The 20,671-nt window shown below is 44.7% G+C and overlaps 1 long non-coding RNA gene across 1 annotated transcript; it reads right to left on the bottom strand.

Moving 5' to 3' along the window:
- Positions 1-5,968: 5,968 nt before the first annotated feature.
- Positions 5,969-19,660, bottom strand: LOC134911124 (uncharacterized). Its single transcript, XR_010176333.1, has 2 exons — positions 19,523-19,660; positions 5,969-6,246 (listed from the first exon to the last, which is right to left on the bottom strand). It is a non-coding gene; the product is annotated as an uncharacterized LOC134911124 (long non-coding RNA).
- Positions 19,661-20,671: the final 1,011 nt, after the last annotated feature.

Below are 20,671 nucleotides of genomic sequence, written 5' to 3'. Positions count from 1 at the left end.
CTCTGAGAAGTAGAGACTAGACTCATGCACTCAGGAACTATCACTGGCAAGGCTGTGCAGGGTGGCTGCCTAATATCAGGAGTATAGACCAATAGCAGAGCGCCAGGCAGACCAGCCCCCTTAATGATTAACAGGTTGCAGCTGTAGAACTGCACAAATACACAGGAGTCCTGACTACTAGTCAACAGCTGGAACCAGCAACCCCCACTCTGATGTGAGGTGCTTTCCCGATCACCTACCAATGACCGTGTTAGGGTCTCCTGCCCTGTGCTGCCACGTCGTCATGGCAACCGGGAGGCAAGTTCTAGCCGAGTAACCTGAGCGTAGCTGACACTCCGGTTCGGGTCTTTTGCTGTGCAGTGCTTACAGGCTCTGTGCACGGCAGGGGATCCGGTGCTGGTTTTTGTGCTCACAGTCTGTGAGGTCTGAGTGGGGCGTGGACAGCACCTGCTATATAAACCCTCTTCTCAGGTTAGGCAGATGCTGCTGAATCTTTGTTGGTTAGTCAGTTCCTGAGAGTTAGCTAGTACTGTGTAACTTTGTATTTGCTTGTTGCTTACTGCAAATAGGCCTTGGGATTTGGTACTACAGTCTGCCAATCCAGACCTAGCAGTAAGACTGGAGTCAGTCATTTAACCTGCTGGGGTTCTTTAGCTACTCTGTGAACCTAGCAAGTTTGCGGCTGTATTCTCAGACTTGCCTGCCAAAATCCTTTCTCACTGTGCAAGGTGTCCAGGTGTCAGTTTAGTGGCAGTAAGCTGAACCGGTGCACTGCAAGTGAGGACTAGGATTGTGGAGACTCTCCTTGTGTCTATTATTCCATCTCTGACCAAGGAGTTTACTGCCACACCCATTGGTAACCCTTTAGGGTTTTGCTGTTGCCCTTAGCAACAGCATTTCGGGTTCTCTACGTATTAAATCACAACATCTCGCTTCTTTCCATCTGAGCATTCCTAATACTAGGGAGACACCCAGGTTCTTAGCCTTTGGGCTTCTCTGTTCACTTTGTGTTTATTTTGTTACCCTTTCACCTTCTGTGTATGTAATGTCATATTCCCCAGTCTGTCTGTCAGTTCATTTGTTTTGCATCCCTCTCCGTTCAGACACCAGTACATTCCTGCTGGCACTGGTGTGCATAACAGACCGGAACATGCTACAATGTTGAGCTGCAGTGGCAGCTCATAACAGTTTCCTCCCCTTAAGAGTGGACATAGACATCCAAACAGAACTGAGGGGAACTTAAAGACTTGATATAAAATTACTGAAAACAAGCAAGTTCAAGGCCTTCAGTGATGCTCCTTTTTTCTCTGAGACTGTCTGGGACTAACCAACGGAAGTGAAAAGATATTGTTAGAGTTTACAAGAGCTTCAAGCAATAGGCTTATCGAGTTGCAGAGTCATAATCTGAATTTGAGTCTATGTCCAATAGAAGAATCACAGCATTCTTGACAAGCTGGGTGGACAATGGATTTAAAGTACCAGAATTTTCATGAAAGACATAATATGGAGAAGATAATGAAACACAGTGACCAGTTATGCACCAGGTTGGTGGCTTTTGTGAAGATTTAGAATTGTTGCTGCATTGGTTTATCAAATGTTTTCTGACCTCAGTAATAGGCGGTTCTTTGGAAAACATGGCAGGATTTCCAGGAGACCCCAAAAGAACTATCAGAGGACCAACACATATTTTCATAAAAAATTACTGAAGGCTTCTAAATCTTGAATAATATGATTGTTGGGTTGAATGAGTGGATTAGACCATCCAAAAGCCTCCCCTTTCAAGGAAATGAGCAAGTATAATATTATTTCGAATGGAAAGGAGAGACGTGGTGCTACATCTTGACACTGAAGCATCAGATCACAAAACTGGTCTAGTTTTCCATAGAATACAACCAGTGTCGGACTGGGACATGAAGGGTCCATCGGGGGAATGCAGTTATAGGGGCCCATACTTAGGGGTGTGGCCAGCCTACAAAGGGGGTGTGGCCAGCATCCACAGAGGCTTGAAATAGACAATAGTTTAGTGCAGTGTAATGCAACATATCTACCATGTATAATACAAGTGCACAGTCTGGAACCTGATCCCCAGAAGAAGGAGTGGGCCCTCAGGCAGTGGGGCCTACCAGTGGTTTCCCTGGTACCACTGTGTGCCAGTCTGACCCTGAATACGACAGAGTCAGAGTCCTGGTCCAAAACAACAGATTGATAATATTCTGCCTATATAGCAGACTTGTGTTTCTTTACAGACTTGACAGACACAAGTCCCCTAATCAGACAGACAGGAACAATCAGATTATGTTCGGAAACCAAGCAGGCAGATTTTGACTAGAACTTGACATCACTGAATCTGCATTTTCAGACGGTGTCAAATAGGCTGATTTTGGGGTGAATTATTTTTGTACTGCTTTAATGAAGGCAGAGAGATCATTTAGTAATGGATCCTTGGACTTGAGGAAAGGCTTAGCTCAGTCCAAGGCTCTGAAGGCATGAAGAAAATATTTAACTGCATTGGCAGGAGTTTACCGATAGATAATCTGTTTCAATGTCAGTGAGATACTTCCAAGCCATGGCACAGAATTGAGCTAGATCTCCTTCAAAGAGAATAGGTACTGGAAGGACAAACTGGAGATTTCTACTGGAACTGGAACTGACAGAATAAATCGGATTGTGCTTGTAGGAATTTGGGGTTAAAGCTGGGAAAGCTGTGTTTAAACTGTTAATTAACTGTAAGACACCACATTTCATGTTTGAACCTGAGAAGTCAGATACCTGTTCTGGGGCTATGGAATCAGAAGCCCCTCCTTGTACTGCAGAATCAGATGTCCCATCAAGGGCTGCAGAGTCAGGGGCACCTCAAAGGCTGCAGAGGCAGATGCCCTTTCTAGAGCTTCAGAATCAGTTGCCCCATATGGGGTTGACAGATCTGACATCACTTCTAGAACCAGAGACTTGGATGCTCCTTCTGGGTCTTAGAACCAGAGACTTGGATGCTCCTTCTGGGGACCAGTTATCCTACCCCACACCTGGGGTTAGTACATCAGACTCCCCTCCTGGAGTTGGTACATTGGACATCCATCCTGGGGTCAGTACATTGGACATTTCTCCTGGGGTTGGTGCATCAGACACTCCTCATGGAGTCTGAATATTGAATACCCCCTCTTGAGCCTGCACATTGGATACCCCTTCTGAAGTCTGGACATCGATTACCCTTTCTTGAATCAAAACATCAACCTCCCTTTCTGGAGTCAGTACATCAGATGCCTCTTATGGAATCAAGACATTGGCTAACACTACTGTCATCCAGCTATTGGCTAGGACTTTCGATATCTGACTTGAGGTCACGGCATTGGCTATACCTCCTGGGGTCAAACCATTGGCTGAGATACCCCTCCTGAGGTTTGCAAATAAAATGCCCCTCCTGAGGCTGCAGAGTCAGATAACTCCCTGGTAATAAGAGATATTAATATTCTTTACTGGTTTCCATAACCGTGGTTAGGTCCTCTTGTCACCTTATCCCAATCATATATACAAGTCTCTTCTTGGGCAACCATGGCAACTCTATTGGGAGTGATGGAGTCAAGGACAGTAAATGTTACACAGGGTGGTTTGTTGGCCTGAACCCTGGGACATGGAAGCTTGTCACCATTTCTAGACTTGCATAGAGAACAGTCTTTTATAAAGTGATCAGCATTTCCACAGTAAATACAGAGACTTTTTTCTTTGTGCCTCTGCCACTTCACTTCACTTCGCAGAGCCTGGGTTGTGGAAAACTCTGGTACCTGACTTGCTCAGACAAAGAGGCCTCAACTGTAGGACAGTCAAAGTCTGTAGTTCTTGGTCTCTTGAGCTTGGGAGGAAGCTTTTATAGTGTCCACAATACTTCCAAGAATTTCTGCCATTAATTGTTTAATACCAGTTATTAGTTTTTGCAACACTACAATCTTCAGGTGAAATACCTTCAGTCATTTAGGATTCGCCATACTGTGAGACTGAGAGGATTTAAAACCATTGGAAGAGGAGGCGACATTCAAATTTTTCTAACTCGACCGACTACAGCAAGGGTTAACTGAGCCCAAAGTTTTTTGAGAGGTGTCAGTTAACTGCTGCTGCACCACACCCACATATGATTACATTCCTGGTAAGGCCTGTAACAGCAGTGTTTGTATGTTCTCAAACTTCTGCAGCTTGCCCACAAGACCCATAACTGGATTCATGGCTTGAGTCAGAATGGATGAGACTTGGACAGGACTTGGCAAGATGGAATCCATGTTGAGCATACACTCCAGTAGTGTAGAGCGGGTAATAATGTTAGGGAGCTCCAGCTCAATTGTGTAAGAGCCCACGAGAGAGTCATCTGCCTATAACAGCCACTCAATGTTATCTTAGTGTTTGATGTGCACACCGGTACTTAGGTGGTCACCAGGAGATCAACCTCTAGCATAAGGTTCTTACTCATTTGGCAAGAGACCGTAGGATTATTGTTTGTAGTGGTAACTGCAGACAAATGCAGAATGGCATGGAAACAGTTAACAGGATATTGACTGTGAAGTACTAGAAGTGTTTGAGATATTGGAGGAAAGTGTTGCAGGGAACTCTCAGCATAGTGATAAGCGGACTGTGGACTTTACCATAAGAGAGTAAAGTGAGGTCTGTAGTGCAGCACAATACATTTGAACAGGTGGAAAGCAGCTGATGGTTGAGTGCACAGATCTGAACCAGAACTTGAATGCAGTAGAAGAATGTAGCACAAAGACTACTATTGTTACTAATGAACATCTACAGTAATGAAGATATGTTCAGTACTTTATTCAGGCAGCAGAGTAATAAAGTTTAACACAGGAAATCACAGTTGAAATCCTAACACAGGGTATGCAGTTTACTCAGAAATCTAATATAAAGTTGCAGTGAATAATGGCCAGGAATAGCCAGCAAATACAGGTTAGCTCCACAGTTAAAGTAACTGCACAAAGAGAAAATAATATAGTATTATTACACAGTCACTTAGCTGAGAGTCTTTAGGTACATAACAAGGCAAGGTAGGGTAGGGTAGTGTACAAGGACTAGCTGACAAGGCTTCCAAACTAGACTCTACGAACTAGACACTGTAATCAGTCACTCAGAAACTATCACCAGCAAGGCTGTGCAGGGCTGTCTGCCTATTATCAGGAAAAGGGACCAATAGCAGAGTGCCAGGCAGATCAGTCCCCTTAATGATTAACAGGTTGCAGCTGTAGAGCTGCACAAACACACATGCATCATTGCTGCTAGGCAACAGCTAGGACCAGGAAACAGAGCGGCCAGCAAACCCCCATGGCCGATGTGATGGTTTGTCCTGGTCACCTAGCAACGGCCGGGACCCGCTACAATGATGGACCACAGTGGAGGTTCATAACAGCTGGTCACATTTTCAGGATTTCTGCAGGTGGCATAATTACTGACCCTGATCTATAAAACATGAGCTGTTGGTGGTACTTGACGACTGTATTTGAGAACCCCTTGTTTAGAAGAAAGCAGCACCTACAAAGGTTCCAATGTACAGATAGACAATGTCAAGTAAGAGAGTCAATAGGTCAACCCCATATGGTCGACATGAAATAGGTTGATACGGTCAAATGGTCAGCAGGTAAAAGGCCGATTGTGCTTATGGTTGACAGGTACAAATTGGTACAAGTTTTTAAAAATATTTCATTACCATCCACATGGACTATGACTGAGAATAACAACCTGTGGTGAGTGCATGGCAAGTGAAGTGAGTCCCGAAGGTTCTAAGTTTGCACTACTACACACACAAACTGTGAAAAGGCAACATTTTCTCCAAAAAACAAACAAACTTGTGTAAACCTTTTTGTTTTGACCATTTCCAGATTAACCTTTTAACCATGTTGACATTTTATAGAAGATTGAAAGAGGGTAATAAATTAATCCCATCTCAAAGCGCAAACAGCCCAGACATACAGTACTTACAAAATGAGGTTTGAAAAATAGGTATATTCTTTATTATGTCTACATAAACCCAGCTAGGAAAAAAATGTAATCCTTTATTTTTAGTGCTTGGTGCAATCCAATTTTATGTACGAGAAACAGCACACATCATATAGCTCATAGGACAACATGTAAAACCAACTGCAGGGGCCAAGTCCAGTGTGGCCCCCGGAGGAGCCTGGATGGTGAAGTTCTGCAGCAGCTTCACAAAGAACATGAAGAGCTCCATTTTGGCCAAGTTCTCACCGGCACAACTTCTCTTACCTAGAATACAGAAACATGTGTCAGAGAATATAATATTATTATATATCGGTTATTATATACTGTACAATTCAGCACAGTAATTTTTAATTATCTGCATTGATCAATTCTCTATGCAATACTCTTTACCTCCCAAAACTTGTGCATATTGTAATAATATATTAGAGGCACCTTACCTGTAGAAACACTGAGTTGGGTAGGTTTAAAACTATAATTAAAAAGATCAAAAAAAAATTGGGTATATTTACTAAGAAGTGGCTTCTTGTGGCCCTCTGAGTTGAATCCTAGCATTGTCAGCAAGCCAGGACTACAGTAGTAACATGCCAAAAACTAAAGGATGAGATATATGGATGATAACTAGCTGGGGACAAAATGAGATACACAGAAGTAGGCTAAGGAGTCAGAAATTAATCTGGGACATGTGCATAGATCAAGAAAATGAATACACAGGAAGGCTGGAGACTAGATGTGGAGCACAAAACTCTACGCCCTCCTAATATTGGAAGCTTTAATTTACATATCGCATCAGTCACAAGACCGATAAACCCAAAATGACGGCTGGGCTGTGTGTCCTATGGCAGAGACCACAATGCCAGCCATAGGGATGGACCTATGATATGATGAGAGCCAAGAGGCAAGACTCTAGTCTGATGTGCTGTGGGACTTGTAGGGATCACTAAAGGGAAGAATTTTTCTCCCCCACTCCAGCAGAAACCGAGATGTGATCACATCCCAGGATCATTTCTTTCTGTTTTCCTCAATAAGCGGAGAATCAGGAAGAGGTGATGCTATAATACATCTCCCTCTGTGTTTCTTGGGGATGATAATTTGAAGCCTTAGGGCAGAGAGGTAGAATAACCCTGTACACATTTAGATCTTTAAATTGTAAACATAATTAATAGAACTTTTGGTAGAAATTGACAAATCTTAAGGCCCTGTGGACTCTTGAATGCTTTTATTCTTATGTAGTAGTTGCTCTCATTTTTTATGTCCTCCAGTTGGTTTCTAGAGCTTTACATTCGCAAAGGAGGTCTCAAACATATTGGGCTACTGCTTCCTGATACTTGGCACTTCATAATATCTCCTTTCTAGAGAGTCTCTTTCTAGAGTAGACCACTTCCGTCTTGAGTTCTTGACCATTTAAAAGTATTAGTTTTTTGACATGTAATGTAGATTGACTACCTTGGTTATATATCAACCTGGAACGCTGGCTTTCAGAGAATTAACTTTCAATTATGCATGTTCAAGACTGGTGAGGCGCGGAACAATTGCTTTTAAAGAGATTGGCCATCTTTGTCTATAATGCCTTTTTGCGTCTTTGAAACATCTGGAATAGTATATCATAGATTTGGTTCTGTGAGGAGCTGTACTTTACTCAGATTTGCTGCTTGTGTTTGAACAAATCAGCAAACGCTAAGATCACTACCTTCCCCCATGCAAGGATGCTTATTTAGCTAATGGTAGGGAGTGAAATCTTCTTTGGTGACAGTGAGGAGATGCGGTTAGGTTTCCGACGGGATATACAGGTTGAGTATCCCATATCCAAATATTCAGAAATACAGAATTTTTTGAGTGAGATTGAGATAGTGACACCTTTGTTTTCTGATGGCTCAATGTACACAAACTTTGTCTAATATATAAAGTTATTAAAAATATTGTATCAAATAACCTTCAGGCTGTGTGTATAAGGTGTATATGAAACATAAATGAATTACGTGTATGTACACAAATTTTGTTTAATGCACAAAGTTATTAAAAACATTGGCAAAAATGACCTTCAGGCTATGTGTATATAAGGTGTTTATGAAACATAAATGCATTCTGTGCTTAGACTTGGGTCCCATCGCAATGATTTCTCATTATGGTTAGAGATGAGCGGGTTCGGTTCCTCGGAATCCGAACCCGCCCGAACTTCATGTTTTTTTTCACGGGTCCGAGCGACTCGGATCTTCCCGCCTTGCTCGGTTAACCCGAGCGCGCCCGAACGTCATCATGACGCTGTCGGATTCTCGCGAGGCTCGGATTCTATCGCGAGACTCGGATTCTATATAAGGAGCCGCGCGTCGCCGCCATTTTCACTCGTGCATTGAGATTGATAGGGAGAGGACGTGTCTGGCGTCCTCTCCATTAGAATAGAGATAGATTAGATAGAGAGAGAGAGATTGTGCAGAGTCGCAGACAGAGTTAGTTTACCACAGTCAGTGACTAGTGCAGTTGCTAGTTAACTTTTATTTAATATAATATATCCGTTCACTTCTCTCTGCTATATCCGTTCTCTGCCTGAAAAAAAAAACGATACACAGCACAGTCAGTCACACAGTGTGACTCAGTCTGTGTGCACTCAGCTCAGCCCAGTGTGCTGCACAGTCATCAATGTATAAATTAAAAGCTTATAATTAATTGTGGGGGAGACTGGGGAGCACTGCAGGTTGTTAGCAGGAGCCAGGAGTACAATTATATTAATTAACAGTGCACACTTTTGCTGCAGGAGTGGTGACCAGTGCCTGACCACCAGTATAGTATTGTTGTATACTACTAATATCTCTTTAAATATCAACCAGTCTATATTAGCAGCAGACACAGTACAGTGCGGTAGTTCACGGCTGTGGCTACCTCTGTGTCGGCACACGGCAGGCAGTCCGTCCGACCAGAATTGTATTATTTATTATTATATACCTACCACCTAACCGTGGTTTTTTTTTCATTCTTTATACCGTCATAGTGTCATCCTAATTGTTACGAGTATACTACTATCTCTTTATCAACCAGTGTACAGTGCGGTAGTTCACGGCTGTGGCTACCTCTGTGTCGGCACACGGCAGGCAGTCCGTCCGACCAGAATTGTATTATTTATTATTATATACCTACCACCTAACCGTGGTTTTTTTTTCATTCTTTATACCGTCATAGTGTCATCCTAATTGTTACGAGTATACTACTATCTCTTTATCAACCAGTGTACAGTGCGGTAGTTCACGGCTGTGGCTACCTCTGTGTCGGCACACGGCAGGCAGTCCGTCCGACCAGAATTGTATTATTTATTATTATATACCTACCACCTAACCGTGGTTTTTTTTTTCATTCTTTATACCGTCATAGTGTCATCCTAATTGTTACGAGTATACTACTATCTCTTTATCAACCAGTGTACAGTGCGGTAGTTCACGGCTGTGGCTACCTCTGTGTCGGCACACGGCAGGCAGTCCGTCCGACCAGAATTGTATTATTTATTATTATATACCTACCACCTAACCGTGGTTTTTTTTTTCATTCTTTATACCGTCATAGTGTCATCCTAATTGTTACGAGTATACTACTATCTCTTTATCAACCAGTGTACAGTGCGGTAGTTCACGGCTGTGGCTACCTCTGTGTCGGCACACGGCAGGCAGTCCGTCCGACCAGAATTGTATTATTTATTATTATATACCTACCACCTAACCGTGGTTTTTTTTTTCATTCTTTATACCGTCATAGTGTCATCCTAATTGTTACGAGTATACTACTATCTCTTTATCAACCAGTGTACAGTGCGGTAGTTCACGGCTGTGGCTACCTCTGTGTCGGCACACGGCAGGCAGTCCGTCCGACCAGAATTGTATTATTTATTATTATATACCTACCACCTAACCGTGGTTTTTTTTTCATTCTTTATACCGTCATAGTGTCATCCTAATTGTTACGAGTATACTACTATCTCTTTATCAACCAGTGTACAGTGCGGTAGTTCACGGCTGTGGCTACCTCTGTGTCGGCACACGGCAGGCAGTCCGTCCGACCAGAATTGTATTATTTATTATTATATACCTACCACCTAACCGTGGTTTTTTTTTCATTCTTTATACCGTCATAGTGTCATCCTAATTGTTACGAGTATACTACTATCTCTTTATCAACCAGTGTACAGTGCGGTAGTTCACGGCTGTGGCTACCTCTGTGTCGGCACACGGCAGGCAGTCCGTCCGACCAGAATTGTATTATTTATTATTATATACCTACCACCTAACCGTGGTTTTTTTTTCATTCTTTATACCGTCATAGTGTCATCCTAATTGTTACGAGTATACTACTATCTCTTTATCAACCAGTGTACAGTGCGGTAGTTCACGGCTGTGGCTACCTCTGTGTCGGCACACGGCAGGCAGTCCGTCCGACCAGAATTGTATTATTTATTATTATATACCTACCACCTAACCGTGGTTTTTTTTTTCATTCTTTATACCGTCATAGTGTCATCCTAATTGTTACGAGTATACTACTATCTCTTTATCAACCAGTGTACAGTGCGGTAGTTCACGGCTGTGGCTACCTCTGTGTCGGCACACGGCAGGCAGTCCGTCCGACCAGAATTGTATTATTTATTATTATATACCTACCACCTAACCGTGGTTTTTTTTTTCATTCTTTATACCGTCATAGTGTCATCCTAATTGTTACGAGTATACTACTATCTCTTTATCAACCAGTGTACAGTGCGGTAGTTCACGGCTGTGGCTACCTCTGTGTCGGCACACGGCAGGCAGTCCGTCCGACCAGAATTGTATTATTTATTATTATATACCTACCACCTAACCGTGGTTTTTTTTTCATTCTTTATACCGTCATAGTGTCATCCTAATTGTTACGAGTATACTACTATCTCTTTATCAACCAGTGTACAGTGCGGTAGTTCACGGCTGTGGCTACCTCTGTGTCGGCAGTCGGCAGGCAGTCCGTCCATCCATAATTGTATTATTATTATAATATATACCACCTAACCGTGGTTTTTTTATACCACCTAACCGTGGCAGTCCGTCCATAATTGTATACTAGTATCCAATCCATCCATCTCCATTGTTTACCTGAGGTGCCTTTTAGTTCTGCCTATAAAATATGGAGAACAAAAAAGTTGAGGTTCCAAAATTAGGGAAAGATCAAGATCCACTTCCACCTCGTGCTGAAGCTGCTGCCACTAGTCATGGCCGAGACGATGAAATGCCAGCAACGTCGTCTGCCAAGGCCGATGCCCAATGTCATAGTACAGAGCATGTCAAATCCAAAACACCAAATATCAGAAAAAAAAGGACTCCAAAACCTAAAATAAAATTGTCGGAGGAGAAGCGTAAACTTGCCAATATGCCATTTACCACACGGAGTGGCAAGGAACGGCTGAGGCCCTGGCCTATGTTCATGGCTAGTGGTTCAGCTTCACATGAGGATGGAAGCACTCAGCCTCTCGCTAGAAAACTGAAAAGACTCAAGCTGGCAAAAGCACCGCAAAGAACTGTGCGTTCTTTGAAATCCCAAATCCACAAGGAGAGTCCAATTGTGTCGTTTGCGATGCCTGACCTTCCCAACACTGGACGTGAAGAGCATGCGCCTTCCACTATTTGCATGCCCCCTGCAAGTGCTGGAAGGAGCACCCGCAGTCCAGTTCCTGATAGTCAGATTGAAGATGTCAGTGTTGAAGTACACCAGGATGAGGAGGATATGGGTGTTGCTGGCGCTGGGGAGGAAATTGACCAGGAGGATTCTGATGGTGAGGTGGTTTGTTTAAGTCAGGCACCCGGGGAGACACCTGTTGTCCGTGGGAGGAATATGGCCGTTGACATGCCAGGTGAAAATACCAAAAAAATCAGCTCTTCGGTGTGGAGGTATTTCACCACAAATGCGGACAACAGGTGTCAAGCCGTGTGTTCCCTTTGTCAAGCTGTAATAAGTAGGGGTAAGGACGTTAACCACCTCGGAACATCCTCCCTTATACGTCACCTGCAGCGCATTCATAATAAGTCAGTGACAAGTTCAAAAACTTTGGGTGACAGCGGAAGCAGTCCACTGACCAGTAAATCCCTTCCTCTTGTAACCAAGCTCACGCAAACCACCCCACCAACTCCCTCAGTGTCAATTTCCTCCTTCCCCAGGAATGCCAATAGTCCTGCAGGCCATGTCACTGGCAAGTCTGACGAGTCCTCTCCTGCCTGGGATTCCTCCGATGCATCCTTGCGTGTAACGCCTACTGCTGCTGGCGCTGCTGTTGTTGCCGCTGGGAGTCGATGGTCATCCCAGAGGGGAAGTCGTAAGCCCACTTGTACTACTTCCAGTAAGCAATTGACTGTTCAACAGTCCTTTGCGAGGAAGATGAAATATCACAGCAGTCATCCTACTGCAAAGCGGATAACTGAGGCCTTGGCATCCTGGGTGGTGAGAAACGTGGTTCCGGTATCCATCATTACTGCAGAGCCAACTAGAGACTTGTTGGAGGTACTGTGTCCCCGGTACCAAATACCATCTAGGTTCCATTTCTCTAGGCAGGCGATACCGAAAATGTACACAGACCTCAGAAAAAGAGTCACCAGTGTCCTAAAAAATGCAGCTGTACCCAATGTCCACTTAACCACGGACATGTGGACAAGTGGAGCAGGGCAGGGTCAGGACTATATGACTGTGACAGCCCACTGGGTAGATGTATGGACTCCCGCCGCAAGAACAGCAGCGGCGGCACCAGTAGCAGCATCTCGCAAACGCCAACTCTTTCCTAGGCAGGCTACGCTTTGTATCACCGCTTTCCAGAATACGCACACAGCTGAAAACCTCTTACGGCAACTGAGGAAGATCATCGCGGAATGGCTTACCCCAATTGGACTCTCCTGTGGATTTGTGGCATCGGACAACGCCAGCAATATTGTGTGTGCATTAAATCTGGGCCAATTCCAGCACGTCCCATGTTTTGCACATACCTTGAATTTGGTGGTGCAGAATTTTTTAAAAAACGACAGGGCCGTGCAAGAGATGCTGTCGGTGGCCAGAAGAATTGCGGGACACTTTCGGCGTACAGGCACCACGTACAGAAAACTGGAGCACCACCAAAAACTACTGAACCTGCCCTGCCATCATCTGAAGCAAGAAGTGGTAACGAGGTGGAATTCAACCCTCTATATGCTTCAGAGGTTGGAGGAGCAGCAAAAGGCCATTCAAGCCTATACAATTGAGCACGATATAGTAGGTGGAATGCACCTGTCTCAAGTGCAGTGGAGAATGATTTCAACGTTGTGCAAGGTTCTGATGCCCTTTGAACTTGCCACACGTGAAGTCAGTTCAGACACTGCCAGCCTGAGTCAGGTCATTCCCCTCATCAGGCTTTTGCAGAAGAAGCTGGAGGCATTGAAGGAGGAGCTAACACGGAGCGATTCCGCTAGGCATGTGGGACTTGTGGATGCAGCCCTTAATTCGCTTAACAAGGATTCACGGGTGGTCAATCTGTTGAAATCAGAGCACTACATTTTGGCCACCGTGCTCGATCCTAGATTTAAAGCCTACCTTGGATCTCTCTTTCCGGCAGACACAGGTCTGCTGGGGTTGAAAGACCTGCTGGTGACAAAATTGTCAAGTCAAGCGGAACGCGACCTGTCAACATCTCCTCCTTCACATTCTCCCGCAACTGGGGGTGCGAGGAAAAGGCTCAGAATTCCGAGCCCACCCGCTGGCGGTGATGCAGGGCAGTCTGGAGCGACTGCTGATGCTGACATCTGGTCCGGACTGAAGGACCTGACAACGATTACGGACATGTCGTCTACTGTCACTGCATATGATTCTCTCAACATTGATAGAATGGTGGAGGATTATATGAGTGACCGCATCCAAGTAGGCACGTCACACAGTCCGTACTTATACTGGCAGGAAAAAGAGGCAATTTGGAGGCCCTTGCACAAACTGGCTTTATTCTACCTAAGTTGCCCTCCCACAAGTGTGTACTCCGAAAGAGTGTTTAGTGCCGCCGCTCACCTTGTCAGCAATCGGCGTACGAGGTTACATCCAGAAAATGTGGAGAAGATGATGTTCATTAAAATGAATTATAATCAATTCCTCCGCGGAGACATTGACCAGCAGCAATTGCCTCCACAAAGTACACAGGGAGCTGAGATGGTGGATTCCAGTGGGGACGAATTGATAATCTGTGAGGAGGGGGATGTACACGGTGATATATCGGAGGGTGAAGATGAGGTGGACATCTTGCCTCTGTAGAGCCAGTTTGTGCAAGGAGAGATTAATTGCTTCTTTTTTGGGGGGGGTCCAAACCAACCCGTCATATCAGTCACAGTCGTGTGGCAGACCCTGTCACTGAAATGATGGGTTGGTTAAAGTGTGCATGTCCTGTTTTGTTTATACAACATAAGGGTGGGTGGGAGGGCCCAAGGATAATTCCATCTTGCACCTCTTTTTTCTTTTCTTTTTCTTTGCATCATGTGCTGATTGGGGTGGGTTTTTTGGAAGGGACACCCTGCGTGACACTGCAGTGCCACTCCTAGATGGGCCCGGTGTTTGTGTCGGCCACTAGGGTCGCTAATCTTACTCACACAGCTACCTCATTGCGCCTCTTTTTTTCTTTGCGTCATGTGCTGTTTGGGGAGGGTTTTTTGGAAGGGCCATCCTGCGTGACACTGCAGTGCCACTCCTAGATGGGCCCGGTGTTTGTGTCGGCCACTAGGGTCGCTAATCTTACTCACACAGCTACCTCATTGCGCCTCTTTTTTTCTTTGCGTCATGTGCTGTTTGGGGAGGGTTTTTTGGAAGGGACATCCTGCGTGACACTGCAGTGCCACTCCTAGATGGGCCCGGTGTTTGTGTCGGCCACTAGGGTCGCTTATCTTACTCACACAGCGACCTCGGTGCAAATTTTAGGACTAAAAATAATATTGTGAGGTGTGAGGTATTCAGAATAGACTGAAAATGAGTGTAAATTATGGTTTTTGAGGTTAATAATACTTTGGGATCAAAATGACCCCCAAATTCTATGATTTAAGCTGTTTTTTAGTGTTTTTTGAAAAAAACACCCGAATCCAAAACACACCCGAATCCGACAAAAAAAATTCGGTGAGGTTTTGCCAAAACGCGTTCGAACCCAAAACACGGCCGCGGAACCGAACCCAAAACCAAAACACAAAACCCGAAAAATTTCAGGCGCTCATCTCTAATTATGGTATGCAATTATTCCAAAATACGGAAAATCCGATATCCAAAATACTTCTGGTCCCAAGCATTTTGGATATGGGATACTATACCTGTGTAGATATACCGACGCCAGGATCCCAAAAGACGCCACAATCCCGGCGTCTAAATAGCAATGCCGCTTAGTATACTAGAGGCACAATACCAATGGCAAAAATCCAGAATGCCCATCCAGCGGAATACGCTGGCATCCTGCCACGCAGGGGGGGGGGGGAGTTTAGGTTTAGGCATGAGAAGGGGGTTTAGGGTTAGGGTGCAGGGTTCGGGAAGGTTAGGGTTAAGGACCGGGAAGGGTGAGTTAGGTTTAGGCACATAGAAGGGGAGGTTAGGGTTAGGCACCAAGCGGGGAGGGTTAGGTTTAGGCAGCAAGGAAGGGGGATTAGGGTTAGGCACCACCCAGGAGGGTTAGGTTTAGGCACCACCGGAGAGGGTTAGATTTAGACACCTACAAGGGAGGGTTAGGGTAGGGGGCAGGGGAGGGTCAGGGTACTTTAGAGGGGGCTGTTGGGATTCTGATGGATGGTATACTGCTGTTGGCATTCTAATTGCCCATCGGGAAATCATACTAAACCCACTGTGAGGATGGTGGGTGTTAGACTCATGGTCCCTAGGTATTCCCGGATGCCTTGAGCTCGGCGATCATACAGGTAAGAAGTAGAGTATGTTATAACATTTCCTTTATTGCAGAGGGAAAACCATTAACTATCACTACAGTACTACAATTGATAGTGAATATCTATAATAACACAGAGTTGAGAATACACCAACATACCAGAAAATGATCAGCCTCTTAGGGGATGCAAAGTCTCCAGCCTTTAGTGGCAGTTACTGTCCAGTCTCACCCAGTGGTATTGTCCCGGTGGCACTGCTGTTTAAGAATATGTGATGCCACTGGCTAGCTTACATTAAACCAAATGAAAAAAATCACCGTATTGATAAACTAACATGAGAATTGCTTGAAATAGGAAACAGAACCTGGTGTGTCTGGTAAATTGCATTCCACATTGTATGAGAAGGACTGTCACAGCGATAACTGCAATGTATATGTTATAGGGGGAGATGTATCAGGCCTTAGAGAGTGATAAAGTGGCTACATTTCCAAAAGCAACCAATAGGTTTCTAGCTGTCATTTATCTAGCACAGTCTATGAAATGACAGTTCCGGGCTAATTGGTTGCTTCTCCACTTTATCTTTCTCCAATGCTTAATACACTTCCCTTCAGTCTTTACAGAACTTTATAGATCCTGGACTAATCATGGAGGGAAATAAGTGATCTCTCAATATTTTTAAATTATGAAAATGATAAAACAAGTAATGGTGTGCACATTGGGCCTCATTCCGAGTAGTTGTTTGCTCGCTAGCTGCTTTTAGCAGCATTGCACACGCTAGGATGCCGCCCTCTGGGAGTGTATCTTAGTTTAGCAGAATAGCGAACGAAAGATTAGCAGAACTGCTACTAAATAATTCCTTGCAGTTTGTGAGTAGCTCCAGATCTACTCCTAGATTGCGATCAGCTCGGTCCGTTTAGTTCCTAGTTTGACGTCACAAACACGCCCTGCGTTCGGCTAGCCACTCCCCTGTTTCTCCAGACACTCCTGCGTTTTTACCTGGCACGCCTGCGTTTTTTAGCACACTCCATGAAAAGGGTCAGTTTCCGCCCAGAAACACCCACTTCCTGTTAATCACACTACGATCACTCGAGCTTTGAAAAAACGTCGCTCGACCTTGTGTAAATCTCCAAAGTTTTGTGTTAAATTACTTAACGCATGTGCGCTGCTTACCATGTGCACGCGCATTTTCCACCTAATCGCTCCGTTGCGAAAAACGTCAACGAGCGAACAACTTGGAATGACCACCATTGAGGGGCAGATGTACTAAGCCTTTGAGAGCGGTAAAGTGTAGAGAGATAATCTACCAACTAATCAGTTCCTAACTGCTTTTATCAAACGCATCCTGTAACATGGCGGTTAAGAGCTGATTGGTGTTTACTTTATCTCTTTCCACTTCATCACTCTCCAAGACTTAGGGGTATATTCAATTGAAGTCGGATCCATTCCGACATTCATTTGACGAAGTCAATTCAATGCCATCTCAATTCAATTCGACTTTAAAAAAAGTCAGATTGAGATGCGGGAGCAGAGACGGGGGAAAGCCGCGGGCAGACGGGGAAGAGCAGCGCTACAGCAGCGTAGCCAGTGGATGTATCACAGCCGCCGCTCACAGCAGCGTCCACCCAGCTCCAGCAAGCGAAACATCACTTGCTGGAGCCAGATGGACGCTGCTATGGGCGGTGGCTGTGACACATACTCCGGCTATGCTCCCACTGCTGTAGCGCTGCTCTCCACCGTCTGCCCGCGGCTCTCCCCCGTCTCTGCTCCCGCATCACAGCCACAGCTTACGGCAGTGTCCACCCGACTCCAGCAAGCGAGGTCTCGCTTGCTGAAGCCGGGTGGACGCTGCTGTGAGTGGAGGCTGTGATACATCCTCCGGCGCTGCGCTCCCCAGTCTGCCCGCTGCTCTCCCCCGTCTCTGCTCCCGCATCTCAATTCGTCTTTTTTCAAAGTCGAATTGAGATGGTTGAAAAGGGGGCTCAAACTTGTCAGTTTTGGCTCCGTTTTCGACACAAGCACGCGGATCGGCAGCTATTCAGCCGATCCGCATGTTTTTTGACAAGTCAAATTCCTCGACCTGTCGAATAATTTGAGGTTAGATTGTATAGGTCGGAACCCCCTCCGACCTAAAAAAGTCGAAAACTGCCGTCTTTTCGACAGACGGCAGCTTTCGACTTCAATTGAATATAACCCTTAGTACATATCCCCCTGAGTGTGGTAGATGAATACTGGTTTTGATGGTATAGCACCAAACAGGGCCGGACTGGCCATCTGGCAAATGCCAGACGGGACGATGGCCACGTGGGCCGGTCCAGCGCTCACTGATACACGCTGCCGCTCAGTCGGGCAGCAGCGTGTCTCAGCTGTCAGGAGAGAAGAGCGCCTGCCAGCGCGGCTGTGTCTGGCGCGGCGGCGTATAGCGGACTTCAAACCAGCCGCCGGTTCGTGAGCCAATCGGAGCTCGCGGACCGGCGGCTTCTGATTGGCAGAGGGTATGTAATAGCAGAAAATTGCGCCAAAAATGCCTGCAAATTCACCAAAATATATGTATCAGAGGAGAATTTGACAACACACGTGGTTTTCGCCAGTGCAGGATTTTTCGACCACTCGAAAAAATATAATGGGCTTTGAAAAGGTCGAATGGAAATTCAACCTAAAAATGGGCGAAAAGTGTAGTTTTTTAGACTGGTAGAATAAAAACGGCACTAATTGAATACTCCCCTATATCTCCTGTACTGTACATTGGGGGTCATTCCGACCCATTCGCACGCAGCGGTTCTTCGCTGCAGTGCGAACAGGATGGAAATGCGCGACACCAATGAGAAATGTGATCGCAGCGGCGATTGCAAGAAGACGGACAGGCGGGAGGCGTTCCTGGGTGGATACGCACCGTTTTCCAGGCATGGTGAGTCCAACGCAAGTGGATCCAGGCGTTTGGAGGGCGAATGTCTGACGTCAGGACCAGGACCTTCATCACTGGATCCATCGCACTGGGTGAGTAACTGCAGCTCTGGTCTTGTTTTGCTTGAAACTTTTTTAGCATAGCAGGGCTGCACAAGTGATCGCAGCCCTGCTACGCTAAAATACACTCCCCCATAGGCGGCGTCAGGTTGATCACACGAGCAGCAAAAAGTTGCTACGTGCGATCAACTCAGAATGACCCCCATTAGTTCTGTCTAGTTTAACTTTTATTACTGTGGAAATCTAAAAACTGAAGATTACCCTAACACATTATATTGATGGGATGCTGTCGGAATACTAACATTGGGATCCCAACGGTCAGAATCCCACTAGTTAGTGCGGGGGATTAGTGTTAAGTTACGCATTGGGGGAGGGTTAGGGTTAGACCGCAGGGGTTGAGTAGGTTAAGGTTAGGCTGCTGGGGGTGGTTAGTATTACGGGAGGGAATAGTTAGGGTTAGGTTGTTGGAGTGAACGGTTAGGGTTAGTCTGAAGGAGGAGTGGGTTAGGGATAGAAGTAGGGTTTAAATACTTACTGGGATTGAACTGGATGTTGACTGTCAGGATGCCGCTGTCTGCATTCTGACCATCGGGATTGTCACTGCCGGGAATTCATACCCAACCCATACTGATATTGCTACTTACTCCTCATCTTCTCTCCAAACCTTGGGAATTATTCCTTCTATGTAACTACATTAAGGCAGAATGTCAGATGTAACTCACCAGCTGAGAAAGGCATGAACGCTTCATTCTTCACAAAATTGCCACCAGCATCCAGAAAATGTTCCGGGTAAAACTCTTTTGGTTTTTTAAAGTGATTCTTGTCATACAGCACTGACGTCAGCAGTGGGATTACCTGTGTCCCCTGAAGAAGTAATAACAGTTGAATGTGGTATACTGTACTTATGTCAGAATAATTAAAGTGTGTTGGATTCAGTGATTATATTGTTAACAACATTGTATGTTTTTAATGCATGGTGCAAACTTTTAAAAATTCTACATAGAAACAAAATGTTTGACTTCTGATAACACCCCCTTTGTCTACCTAGTCTGCCCATTTAACTACCAAAAAATACTGATTTATCTTTAGCGCAAGTGTCTGATGTCCCTGACCTTATATACATCTTATATTAATATATTTCACTTTTTTTTTTTTTATCCTGAATAATCTCCCACCCATAGTAATACTTTCTACTAAATTTCTGTATTTTTAGCCTTGGTAGATGTACCAAATATGTGTTAATGTTTGTCCAAAGTAACACAATATTTCCCAATAGTAGTAAAGAAAACATGTTTATTGAATGGTTGTTTAAACAAACACGTAGATGAAATTAGCAATGAAGAATAAAATACCTTAATACCTAAGCAAACTAAAACGTATTCCTTGGTGTTTTTCACAGTCTTACATTACATTATGCATGTACTCTGTTTTCAAATGTAATCACTCGTAAATTGCAATGCCATTAATCTGTTCTGTACATTATTCTAAAATGACGCTAAATATGTTATCTGAATTATCATTGCCTATTAATATAAGAGTCTGGAAATGTTGTTCTCAGTCTCAACCCTGGTGTTATAGAACAGCAGCTCAATTGTGTAAGAACCCCTATAGCCCATGAAAGGGTCTTCTGTCTATAATAGCCACCTGTGGCTCTCTTTTTTTAGTGTTTGATGTACACACCGGTAATTCGGTGGCCACCAGGACTTAAACCTCAAGCAGTAAGGGGTTTAAGCAGTTGGCTGTAGACAGCAGGATTATTGTATGGAGTGGTAACTGCAGGCAAATGCAGAATGGCACAGAAACAGTTAACAGGAGATTGACTGTGGAGTACTAGAAGTGTTCAGGATACTGGAGTAAGGGGTGGCAGGGAA

This window comes from Pseudophryne corroboree, chromosome 4 (assembly GCF_028390025.1).
Source record: "Pseudophryne corroboree isolate aPseCor3 chromosome 4, aPseCor3.hap2, whole genome shotgun sequence".
NCBI lineage: Eukaryota > Metazoa > Chordata > Amphibia > Anura > Myobatrachidae > Pseudophryne > Pseudophryne corroboree.
Note: the sequence above shows the minus strand (reverse complement) of the source record. Positions and strands in the feature narration are given on the sequence as shown.